Source organism: Rattus norvegicus, unplaced genomic scaffold (genome assembly GCF_021556685.1).
Source record: "Rattus norvegicus strain SHRSP/BbbUtx unplaced genomic scaffold, alternate assembly SHRSP_T2T unassigned-0000201, whole genome shotgun sequence".
Taxonomy (NCBI): Eukaryota; Metazoa; Chordata; class Mammalia; order Rodentia; family Muridae; genus Rattus; species Rattus norvegicus.
Genome location: NW_028238918.1, coordinates 40,001 through 48,931, shown reverse-complemented (window position 1 = coordinate 48,931; position 8,931 = coordinate 40,001). Strand labels below are relative to the sequence as shown.

At 54.6% G+C, this 8,931-nt stretch overlaps 1 long non-coding RNA gene across 1 annotated transcript in view; it reads left to right on the top strand.

The window, feature by feature from the left end:
* Nucleotides 1-3,736: 3,736 nt before the first annotated feature.
* The window catches only part of LOC147997266 (uncharacterized), an 18,281-nt gene continuing 13,086 nt past the window's right edge, over nt 3,737-8,931 (top strand). The window contains exon 1 of the long non-coding RNA XR_015648037.1: nt 3,737-3,897. This is a non-coding gene — a long non-coding RNA (uncharacterized LOC147997266). The remainder of the gene's footprint in view (nt 3,898-8,931) is intronic.

Below are 8,931 nucleotides of genomic sequence, written 5' to 3'. Positions count from 1 at the left end.
AGGGGCAGACATTTATCTGCCATTGCCTCCTCTGTTGAACACACAAACACAGGCGCCGAGAGAGCGAGAGAGCGAGAGAGCGAGAGAGCGAGAGAGCGAGAGAGCGAGAGAGCGAGAGAGCGAGAGAGCGAGAGAGAGAGAGAGAGAGAGAGAGAGAGAGAGAGAGAGAGAGAGATCTGTTAATCTGTTTGTCTCCCTCCCCTAGTTTTTCAGACAGGGTTTCTTTATGAAAAGAAAGAAACTGGTAGCTGTAGGCTGGTAGCTGCTGGCTGTTAAAGGTCTAGGTAAAACAATGTGATGGCCTAAGAGGAAAATAAAGAAACAGATACAATTAACTGTTAAGGCCTAGATGCCGTGTGAATGAGGCCTACATCAGATTGGTTAAGATAACTGTCACCTGGCTAGCCTGCCATTTTAATATTGCAAGGACGCCTTCTCATAGGTTGTTTCTGCTGTCACTGCCAGAGTTCATTACATATTCTGTTAGGTTCTGTATGACACACACTCAGAAACCAAACATTGTAGAATCCAGTGTGTCCTTGAGTGCGTGTCTACAATGCGTGCGTGCGTGCGTGCGTGCGTGCGTCTGTGCATGCGTGTGTCCATGGCCATGCTAGAGCCCACCCCAGATTTGTGTTTCAGAGATCTTTACTTATTTATTTTTCCTGCCTTGGCTTGTGTAGGCACTAAGTCACCACACTTCCCGAAAAACAAAATGAAACAAAACAAAACAAAATCCACCAACAAATGGACCAAACCCAAACCCCAAGCCAAACAAACAAATATTCCTGCCTGCCTGTCTGTCTATCAGGGCTACAACAGAGAGAAGTGGAATCTTGAATGAACAAAACTAGAATACCTAAGTCTGCCTGTTTCCCCTCTTCCCACCCTCCCCTGCCCCCCAGCCCATCCCCTAGAGCTGGTCTAGCATGTTCTCTGACCCTGGGGGTGCGGTGAACCGGCCTGCTTTGCTAAACTCTGTAGTGTATAAACTTGGTAACTCTAGAAAGCAGGAGCTGAAAATGTGCAGATAAGGTGGTGGTCGAGCTGTGTGTGTGTTGGTGTGGGAGGGAGACTGCTTCGGTAACTGCTGCTTTTCAATGTCCGGCTGAAACTCTGTGCTTATGATGTATCTTTTGGTTTATTCGATTTTACTTACTGTCTATTGGGTTTGCATTTGATTTTTATTGATTTTATTGATATTTATGTTTAACTATTTTGACCTGGCTAAATGACTGACTGACTGACTGACTGACTAAGTCTACCTGGCATACAGGAGGAATTCAAGGACGAACGATTGTTTAAGTATGACAAAAATAAGTAAGTAAGTAAGTAAGTAAGTAAGTAAGTAAGTAAGTAAGGGGGTTGGGGATTTAGCTCAGTGGTAGAGCGCTTGCCTAGCAAGTGCAAGGCCCTGGGTTCTGTCCCCAGCTCCGAAAAAAAAGAAAGAAAAAAAAGTAAGTAAGTAAGTAAGTAAGTAAGTAAGTAAATAAATAAATAAATAAATAAATAAATAAATACGATCATTTAGAAGTAATATAGGCAGAAGGAGAACATGTGGCTGTGGATGGTCTGAGGCTTCTGGCTGCTTTTGGGTGCCTCTTCACCTTTCTGCACGTGCAAACTGAGTTTAATTAAGTTCTGTTTCCCTAGAGGCTGGGAAAGGGAGAAACAGAAGTGACCTGGAACATCAGGGCTAATGGCCGGCTGCCTCCATCTTGGTGAGGTCAGGTGTCAGCCAAGCTGGCTGACAACCATCCACAGTTGAATCCAAAGTGCCCAAATGGGACACTATAACAAATCATGTATACAGATTTGTGTATATAGAAAACATTTTTCCTTTCTCTTCTTTTCTTTTCTTGAGAAATTCAGCTGGTCCTGATGTCTTTCCCTCGGTGTGTCCCTCTGTCATCTCTCTCTCTCTGTCTCTTTGTCTTACTGTCTCTGTCTGTCTCTGTCTGTCTCTGTCTCTGTCTCTCTCTCTGTGTGTGTGTGTGTGTGTGTGTGTGTGTGTGTGTGTGTGTGTGTGTGTTCCTTAATCTCAGCAGCACTACTCATCCAATCGATTTTTCCTCTCCCCTTGTCTCCTTCACATGGCTATTACCCCACCTTAAACAGCACTAGAAGAGCCTGGCAGGCAGATATCTACCCTCTATGCTGTCAGAATTTTTTTTTTTTTTTTTAAAGTCAAAACCTGGATTCTCAGGAGCCATGTGGTGTGTCCTCCTAGGTTCTGGTGCCCTCTTCTGGCATGCAGACATATAGTCAGCAGAGAGAGCTGTGTGGGTGGCCGAGGCAGGCAGAGTGGACCTCTGTGAGCTTGAGGCTAGATAAGTCTACGGAGCAAGTTCCATGACTGCCTGGGCTATACCAAAAGAAACGTACCTTGAGGCAAAACAAAACAAAGCAGAAAAGGTTCTGCTTTTATTTTACAGACATGTGTTCTCTCTAGTCCTATTGACTATAGAAGTTTGATCATGAAGTCACATTGATTTTTATTACAGAGTTTATTTGTGTGTGTGTGTGTGAGAGAGAGAGAGAGAGAGAGAGAGAGAGAGTTTTTTCTTTAATCTTCAAACATATTTTTTATTGTTTATTTATTTTATGAGCACACTGTCACTGTCTTCAACACACAAGGAGAGGATTCCATTACAGATGGTTGTGAGCCACCATGTGGTTGCTGGGATTTGAACTAAGGATCTCTGGAAGAGCAGTCAGTGCTCTTCACCGCTGAGCCGTCTCTCCAGCCCTGAAACAATATCTTGAATAAACAATAACAAAAACACTAAAACTAAGTCTGCCAGTTTTCCTCTTTCTTTCTCTCTCTCTCTCTCTCTCTCTCTCTCTCTCTCTCCCTCCCTCCCTCCCTCCCTTCCTTCTTTCTTCCTTTCTTTCTTTTTCTTCAGATAGGATTTCTTAGTGAATGATATTTATGTTGATATAAATTTTTTACGTACTTTTGACTGGCTAACTAACTAGCTAAGTCTGCCTGTCCTAAAGAAGGAGTTCCCCTGCCACAACTAAATACGTGCATAGAAAAAAAAATATATAATTATTAACTTGGGATGAAACTAATGTAACAAGCAAGCAAACAAACGCACAAGCAAACAAAGTAGGGATGGTGGTGCTGGGTGCCTGGTATATGGGAGATGGGAGACCTGTGGTCTAGAGCGTCCAGAGCTCTGGCCTCCATACTCTGGACTGCATTCTCTCTAGCAATCTTCCCAAAGTGGCTGTATTTAACCATGTTTTTATTTTTTAAATTGGCTCTCTCTCTCTCTCTGTCTCTCTGTCTCTCTGTCTCTGTCTCTCTCTCTTTCTCCCTCCCTCCCTCCCTCCCTCCCTCCCTCCCTCCCCCCACCACACACACAGAGGCACGTGTGAACAAGGGAATGCAAATGCACAAAATAAGTATGTTTTGATCAGAGTGAAAACAAATCACGGGAATTTTAACCATTCCACCATCATTCCACCATTCTTTTAATTTACTCTCTGTGTTTAGTCTTCCAAAGAGGGTGGCAGGTGTGTGGTTTGGTGAGTGCCGGCTGGCGGTGGCAGCGAGGAACAGAGAACAACAACAACCCCCCTCCCCCCCATCGGGATCGGTGGAGGGTTTTAAAAATGAGTGAGCCATTTAAAAATGGTGTGGAACTGAGGTCGCCGCCACCCTCCCCTCACGACGGAGTTTGGACGCTCCCTTTTCCTAACTGTGCCTGTTCCTTGCTAATTGTTAACCGATTCGAGAGTGCATGTCCTTTCACTTAGAGGTGGCCTGTTTTCACCGCTCCGTCCTACTTTCCTTTTCTGGGTGCCTGAGGGGGTTGGCCCCGAGTCCATCCCGCGTTCACTGTGTTCCGGCGGGACAACCGGGACCGTTTGTGCCATTCGGGAGAAGTGGTGGGTACCTGCCCCGTTGTGCGTGGGTGAGTGTCCCCCTGAGCTAGGGAGGTCACTCCGGAGAGACGGAATGAGTGTGTGTGGCGGCGGCGGCGCGTGACAGTCTGTATTGGTTTGCTTGATCGAGATCGCTGTCGGGCGACACCTAGTGGCGACAAGTTTCCGCAACGCTCCTGTCCCCCGGTTGGTGACAAAGGACGGGGAAGTGCCTGTGGTGAGCCGGCCAGGGTGAGAGGGTGACAGGCAAGCAGGCGGGTGCGCGACGGAGACGCCGTCCTGTCTGGGGACCATCTCTAGCTAGGAGGTTGTACCTGGAGAACTTCAGGGGAGGAGGGTGGCTGTACGACCTATTGGGACACAAGGAGGGGTTGGTGGCAGCTGGATGAGGTCGACCAGAAGGCTTGGGCCCCGTCCCGGATTTTTTTTTTTTTTTTCCAATTTTTTTTTTTTTAATTTTTTATTTTATTTTATTTTATTTTTTTTTTATTTCTTCCCTCCTCTCCGGTCCCAGCCAGCGGGACCATAGACACTTTTGAGGCCGAGAGGGTGCTGTGTCCCCGGCCTCCGAGCCGAGGTGGCCCGGCTAGGGGGCGCCACGGAGTTTTTTTTTTTTTTTTCTTTTCCAGGAGTCCCTTCGGTCCCAGCCAGCGGGACCATAGACACTTTTGAGGCCGAGAGGGTGCTGTGTCCCCGGCCTCCGAGCCGAGGTGGCCCGGCTAGGTGGCGCCACGGATTTTTTTCTTTTTCTTTTCCAGGAGTCCCTTCGGTCCCTGATAGCGGGAGCCTGGACCTCTGAGGCCGAGAGGGTGCTGTGTCCCCGGCCTCCGAGCCGAGGTGGCCCGGCTAGGGGGCGCCACGGAGTTTTTTTTTTTTTTTTTTTCTTTTCCAGGAGTCCCTTCGGTCCCAGCCAGCGGGACCATAGACACTTTTGAGGCCGAGAGGGTGCTGTGTCCCCGGCCTCCGAGCCGAGGTGGCCCGGCTAGGTGGCGCCACGGATTTTTTTTTTTTCTTTTCCAGGAGTCCCTTCGGTCCCTGATAGCGGGAGCCTGGACCTCTGAGGCCGAGAGGGTGCTGTGTCCCCGGCCTCCGAGCCGAGGTGGCCCGGCTAGGGGGCGCCACGGAGTTTTTTTTTTTTTTTTCTTTTCCAGGAGTCCCTTCGGTCCCTGATAGCGGGAGCCTGGACCTCTGAGGCCGAGAGGGTGCTGTGTCCCCGGCCTCCGAGCCGAGGTGGCCCGGCTAGGGGGCGCCACGGAGTTTTTTTTTTTTTTCTTTTTCTTTTCCAGGAGTCCCTTCGGTCCCTGATAGCGGGAGCCTGGACCTCTGAGGCCGAGAGGGTGCTGTGTCCCCGGCCTCCGAGCCGAGGTGGCCCGGCTAGGGGGCGCCACGGAGTTTTTTTTTTTTTTTCTTTTTCTTTTCCAGGAGTCCCTTCGGTCCCTGATAGCGGGAGCCTGGACCTCTGAGGCCGAGAGGGTGCTGTGTCCCCGGCCTCCGAGCCGAGGTGGCCCGGCTAGGGGGCGCCACGGAGTTTTTTTTTTTTTTTTTTTCTTTTCCAGGAGTCCCTTCGGTCCCAGCCAGCGGGACCATAGACACTTTTGAGGCCGAGAGGGTGCTGTGTCCCCGGCCTCCGAGCCGAGGTGGCCCGGCTAGGTGGCGCCACGGATTTTTTTTTTTTTCTTTTCCAGGAGTCCCTTCGGTCCCTGATAGCGGGAGCCTGGACCTCTGAGGCCGAGAGGGTGCTGTGTCCCCGGCCTCCGAGCCGAGGTGTCCCGGCTAGGGGGCGCCTCCGAGACTTTATTTTTTCCAGGATCCTCCCCGGTCCCTGCCAGCGGGAGCATGGACTTCTGAGGCCGAGGGGAAGCTGTGTTCCAGGCTATCTACCATGGCCTCCTCGGTCTGTGAGCACTCAGGGTTCTAAGGTCGACCAGTTGTTCCTTTGCGGTCCGGTTCTCTTTCTACATGGGGACCTCTTGGGGACACGTCACCGAACATGACTTCCAGACGTTCCGTGTGGCCTGTCATGTTTATCCCTGTGTCTTTTACACTTTTCATCTTTGCTATCTGTCCTTATTGTACCTGGAGATATATGCTGACACGCTGTCCTTTTGACTCTTTTTGTCATTAAAGGACGTTGGAAGAGGCTTGCACCAAGGCTGTTTGCTTGTCCAGCCCTAGCTCTTTTCTTCTGCGCATGGGCCTCTTCGATGCTTGAAGCTTAGCGTCCCCCCATGAGTACGCGCTTCCTGCTTTCCCGTGCTTGCTTGCCTGTGCTCTGTGGGGCAGCTTTATGACAACCGTCCCGCGTGTCAGGCGTTCCCGATTTCCCCGTGGTGGTTGTCGTCCGTTACCGGTAGGAGTCGTTGGTGCCGAGTGCGACTGGAAGGGTTTTCCCGTTTGGTGCTAGTGACCCCCTGGCGTGCTCCTCTGCGGCCGACCGGTTTTTTTATTTGTTTTTTTTTTTTTGTTTTTTGTTTTTTTTTTTTTTTGTTTTTTGGAAGGAGTTCCCGAACCTCCGCTGCTTGGTGGTGTGTCCCTTTCTTTCCTGCTGTGTGCCTCCCGAGTTGCACCTTTTCTCCTTCGAAGGGGATTTTATTTTTTTATTTTTATTTTTTATTTTTTATTTTTATTTTTTTTTGAAGGAGTTCCCGAACCTCCGCTGCCCGTTGAGTCCCGTTCTTCCACGCCACGTGCCTCCCGAGTGCAACGCTTCCTTTTTTTTCTCGCCCTCGAGAAGGGTAAATTTTTTTTTTTGTGTGTGTGGCAGTGTTAGCGACTTCTTCCCGTGCTCTCTCTCGCTCTTCTCGCTCGTATTCCCGTCCAGTGCGTTGTTAGAAAGCTCTCACGCCCGTTGTTCCCGATGCATGGCGTGTCTCGCTCCCGTTGGATCGATGTGGTGCTGCCGCGTTCTCTTCGGGCCGGGGCCTAAGCCGCGCCAGGCGAGGGACGGACATTCATGGCGAATGGTCATTCAGCGCGAATGGCGACCGCTCTTCTCGTTCTGCCAGCGGGCCCCTCGTCTCTCCTCCCCATTCCTTTGCAGGGTGGTGTGTGGAAGTCAGGGGTGCGGCTGTCCGGCACGAGCGCTGACCCGCGCACACTTGTTGCTGTGGTTCGCGGTGTCCCTGTGGACGTGTCGGGGGCGCTTGCCCCCACGCCGTTCACTGCTTCGCGGCCCTCTTCCCCCGTGCCGGGGGAAGGTGGTAGACCCGCTGCGGTGCATACCCTTCCCGAATGGTGTGTGCACGCGCCCTGCTTCGTGTGAGCCTTGCGGTGCTCCTGGAGCGTTCCGGGCTTTGACCACCAAGGTGCCCGCTTCTGAGTTGGCGGTGGCGCTTCCCGCTCCCCGGCGTGCCTCCTGTGCTCCATGGTGCTTGTGCCTTTACGCTTTCCCTTGTCCTAGTTGCCGGCTTTCTGCACGGTGACAGAAAGGGGGGGGGTCGAGGAGTTGAGTGTGCGGTTAAAAGGCTCCTTCCGTTGGGTGAGCGCCCACCCCGTGCCTATGTTTTTGGTGCCTTCACCCGCGGGCCCTGCGCGGTTAGGGTGGTGCTGAGCGATCGCGGCTGGCCCTTTTTAAAGACCGGACTCCCTCAAGTCAAGGCTCCTCCTTTGTGTGCGCCTTGAAGAGGCCTGGCTCTCGGCGGGGACCTGTCGCAGGTCCCCCCGGTCCGCGAATGCTCAAGAAGACCCCGGAGAAAGAGACCTTTGCCGATACCGCAGACCCCCCACCAGCTGGCGCGTGGTCCTTCCCGTTCTGTCCCGCGCCTGTTGCTCGTTTCCCGTTGCGTGCACGGAGCCCTTGGCTGCTCGTCGGTGTTGGGTTCGTCCCGCCCTCAGTGAGGAATTTGCCTTCTCTAGCTATCTTCGGAAAGGGCTTTACGATCTCCGAGGGGCTTCTCCCGGATGGTCCCCTCGGCTGCCCGCCCTGACCTCAGCCTTCTGCGCGCAGCGTTTGCTCTCTCGCCTACCGCGACCCGCGCCTCCCCGCTCCGAGTACGAGGAGGGATCACGCGGGACGGGGCTCTGTCGACCTGCCGCTGTGCGGAGCTTGTGGGGGAGATTGGGTTTCTGGTGGCAGGTGGCGGGGAAGGGCCGTGCACACGCCCGCGTGCGCGGTACCCCCCTCACCGCGAGGGGTCGTCGCGGGACGGGTGGGTTTGGAAGGGCGGCGGTGGGCTCCCGGTCCCACCCGCCTCCGTTTCCCCCCGTGCCCTCCGTCGCGTGTGCGTCCCTCCCACGCGCGTCCACGTCCCGGCCACTCTCGCGGCGAGGTCGTGTCGCGTGTGGTGCGTGCCGCGTGCTCTCGGGCGTCTGCGGTTGCCGCCTCGTCCCCCCCTTCCACGGCAGCGTTCCCACGGCCGGTGGAGATCGCGGGAGCCGTCCTACCCCCCCTTCCCCCTCCGCGGGGCTCTTGAGGGTCCGTGAACCGCGGGGTTGGCCTCGCTCTCGGGGGCGGACTTCTTATTTGGGGGAACCGGCGGTCGGCCGCGTCCGGCGCGTCGTCGGACGTTGGGACCCGCTGCCACGCGGGGGTCTTCGTCGGTTGGCGTCGGCGTCTGCCTCGGTTCTCTCTCGCGTCGGCTGGCGTCTCCTCGGGCTCCCGGGGGTTGTCCGTTGGTTTCGGGTCGGCTCGGTGCCGCGGGCGTGGCGGGACTGCTCCGGGTTGGGTGCAGTGTGATTCCCGCCGGCTTGGCTCGCGTGCCCGGTCGCCGCCCGAGCGGCCTCCCGGTCCCTTGTGAGGCGTCTCCCGCGGGGGGTGCCGCTGCGGCCCGCCCTGCCGTCGACGGTCCTCGTTCTGTCGGTTCGCTCCCCCTCCCCGCCCGCCGGCGTTCCTTTCTCTCTCGCTCCTCGTCTGGCCGACCCGCGGCCGTGCTGCCGGGCCCCTCCTCACGGGGGGGCAGCCGGGCGCGCACGGGTCCCGGGGCGGTCGCGGGGTGCCTGGGGGGAAGGGCCGCCCGGCGGGCGGGAGGAAGTTGCGGTTTGAAGGGCGTCCCGGCCGCCGCGGCCGTGGCGGCGCGTCTCGCCTGGTCTCTTGGAGGC